Genomic DNA, 3900 nt, shown 5'->3' on the forward strand with positions numbered 1-3900 from the left:
CAGGTGCGTCCGGAGCTGCGCGCAGCGCTGCGCTGTGCCAGATCGTCAATCTGTGAGACCACGACTGCTTCAGTGCGATTTCACAGCGTCAGGGGGAGTGTTTGTTTCAGCTCTCTGTTATGTGGCAGGCTTCAACTCCTCGTGTACAGATTGGGATCTATGTTCTTCATATAGTTACAGTTTATTTTGCCGGAGATCATTCAACCAGAATAATAGTTGATTATTTGTGGTGAGATGTAACAAAGTAAATACACTCTGTACTTATTATTTGTATGCAATTCATTTTCAGGTACTTTTTACTTTTATTCCATATCAGCAAATATCTGCACCCTCCGTTCCTCTACAGTTTGACTAAGAATTGTGTGACATCATTGTTAAACAACACGTATTATACACATTTCCGGGTTCATACCTAATTTGTGTTATTACTTCTAAAAGGTTTACTTGATCTAATCTTCCAAACACACTGTCCTCACAGTGGCCATCGCTGCAGCTCCTCTTCTCAGCCTCTGTCTGAAAGTCCACCCTCCAGATAAGGCCCAGTCTGCTCTGAGCTGGCCCACTATGATGTGATGGATGGGAAATGATGTGGGCCTTCACTCCTGCTCTACCTGGCTTTGTTATGGATATGTCAGACTCACTGCTTGGTGTCCATTATGCCAATGTAGGTCATTGGGATGTCATGTGACATACACTAGAAACCTACACTAGACTCCGCCTCCTGCAGCATCAGCATCACTAATGAAGAAACACCACTGAGACTCAGCCATTATGATGTAATAGACTGTTGCATTGTTAGGATACACTCAGCAAGTGCTTTTTCTTGAATACAAGTTTATTTGAAGCAAGTAATAACTTACTTTTACTCAAGTAGGGCAGTTGATGTTGTACTTTTACTTATCGTCGAGTACATTTTAGTTAATTTATTAGATCTTTTACCTTCGCCCATCACTGTTTTATATGGTGTCAAATTATTTACAGAAAATCAATAATGTATTTATTCATGTATTTGTAAGAACCACTGCTCCCTCACTGAAGAGGCACAAACTGAACTATGAAATGCACACACAGTATTTATGATGTGGCTGAAGCCTCCACTACAGTGGCCACAGAGATTCAGACACACCCAGCTCGGACAGTGGGTGTGTCTATGCCGAGCCTGTCATACTGGCTGGAGCGTCTTTTTCATTTCAGCCGGTCTGTCAACAGAACGTCAGCTCAGCTGAGTGTATTCACAATGAGAGACGGCACAGAGAAAATAATTGGCATGGTCTGATTGACGCTAAAGTAAACAGAGGTGAAGGTAGTGGAAGCATCCATTTGCAGGGTATCTGCCTCAGGTAAATGACTGCTAACAGCTCAGGGTTAAAGCTGCAAATGTGCTGACATAAAAAATGACTCTTCAGATTTTTAAATAGGAGCAATTTTAACTGACCCAAAATAGAAACAAGGATGGGGTTGTTTTTAACAACAGCATGTTGGTTACAGAAACTACACATAAACCTGATGACACTAAGTTACAATACCATTCATCATGCTGAAGTGATCCAAATATTGAACAGCCACCTGCTCCTGGGCTGCTGCTCCGTGGGCCTCGGTTTCAACTTTGACCTCCAGGTTAAATAGCAATATTTCCCTGAAGAGACAAAAAAAAAATGTATTGACTGAACTTCTGTGCAAAAATTAACATGTCATCTAGAATCCACTGGTGAATTATTTAGTGTTTCTTTAGCCCTTTCATACATTGTCGTGACTCAGAAGAGTTTAAGAAAAGAGGACTGGTCAAAATCAAAGCAGCAGAGGCCTAAGTATCTCAACTTTTAGTCCTTGATATGCATTGAGCATCAAAAATATCTAAATATCTCATAATGCAATGTAATATACTTTGATTGCATTTTCCACCACCACAATGTAAGTACTTGTACCTGTTATTCACACCCAACACTGTGCTGTAACAAATTAGTATTGTTAGAAACCCAGCTGAAGTAACACAACCAGAGATTTAACAAACCTTTGTCACTGTTCACAGTACATGATTCTAATATATTCAGTCTGAGTCGTGTACTCAATGACCAGTGAGCTGACATTCATCTATCAACAAGGAGCAGGTCCCTCTAAACCAAACTCCCACCCTTCATTTAGTCTGAGCACGTCATGTTCCCATCGGCTGGAGGCATTAAGACTCATGTTAGCATGATCTTATGATGATGCATGGAGTCGTCAGAAAAAGTCAAGCAAAGCATCCTGTGTGCTGCATTAATCCGTTTTGGGAAATTGATTGATAATTGCATTTCCCATTCATCATCCTTTCCAAGTATTGTCTTTAAAGTGAGACTGTACAGAGACTATGAGTAATGTTTGCTGAACAGTTGCCACATGTAACAGATTAGGGGTCATGTTAGGATGTTGGTGATAAAGTGGCCAATCAGACTTGGTGGTGACATGAGATCTCTGAATGCCTTTAGCTGGCATGAAACTGAATTTTAATATAAAAGAGGACAGGTGTGATATCGCCTCTTTCAAAAGTCAAATATAAACTTTGACAATTAATTACAGTCCCCCTTTGATAACGGCTACACTGGTCACATCCAGATTGAAATAATTCACAGATTTGAAATGGAGACACTTTTTAATTTAATTGACTTTCATTGAGAGCAATTACAGAACGTATCAACCTGGACGCTGGACACCTCAGAACGAAAGATGAATCCTACACCGTCTGCACTAAACCCTGAATGGAAAAGGTAATTTCTTTATTCAAAAATAAGCCAATGACATGACCATGGAGAGAACAAATTTAAATATTTGACTGTATGAGAATGTGAAAGGGAAAGTTAATTGGACTTTTTAGTGCGGAAACTGACGTTCAGCCAAAAAGAAACTTTTACCTTTCCCCCCCAGGAGTTTTCTACTTTGCGACTCCATCCTTGTCTTTGTTTTTGTCTCTGACTTTTGGTGGTGGACATCCTCAAGTTAATTCCAGGTCACATCAAGGTAAAAGGTGCTTCAGGGCCCCTTTTGTCATGCCAGCAACATTATTAATCCGCCGCCCGTCCCCTTGAACTCATCTCTCTCTCACAAGCCTGTCTCCAGACTTCTCCTGTCCCTGTGAAAATGAAAGTTTGATGTTGTATAAAATCATATTTAATTTAACTATTCTGAGTCAGCCTGCTATTCTGGGTTTACACGTGTTACGTAAAAAAAGCTTACCTAATCGTGGCATGACAACAACAGCAACAACAGAAGTAAAACAAAGCACGATGAGTTTACAGTCTGAGATATAACTGAGTTACACTGATACAGCTATTAGTCACTCTCCACAAGCAGCAGACGTTGATTAATTACTATGCTCTGAATATGCTGCATCAGCCATGTGGGTACATAATAAACTTTGACTTCATTATCTCAGCTCACATCCCTCCCTCTGCAGGAGGATGAAGTGACTGGGCCGTGAGTAACAAGCTGCTAAACCTTCAATTATGGTCACAACATGTTTCCGACCTTGTGTCTTTACAGGTCTGAGAGTCTGACCGGAGCGGGAGATGAAAAGAGGCAGGAGAGCACGAGGCCTTGTTTGCTCCAGACAAAGCAGGAGTGAAAAGCGTTTGCAGTGATAATGACGCTCGCTCCTGCTAATGTGCACAGAAAAAATGTTTCCTCGGTCATCATGGATCATTAGGTATGTTTTTATATCAGGGCCAGAGAAGATTGGTTTGGTTGTGTCACACAGAGTGATTAACAGTTAAATATGAATTTACTTTTTAAATTTCAGATGAGGTCAACTCATCACTTTTCAGCACTGATAATAATAGTGAGCTGTGTAACCTGTGAAGCAGGACTCAGGCCGCCAGCAGTTTTAAATGAAATGAAATAAAACCGTGTTTAAATACAAAGGTTATG

The sequence above is a fragment of the Paralichthys olivaceus genome, chromosome 20 (assembly GCF_024713975.1).
Source record: "Paralichthys olivaceus isolate ysfri-2021 chromosome 20, ASM2471397v2, whole genome shotgun sequence".
NCBI lineage: Eukaryota > Metazoa > Chordata > Actinopteri > Pleuronectiformes > Paralichthyidae > Paralichthys > Paralichthys olivaceus.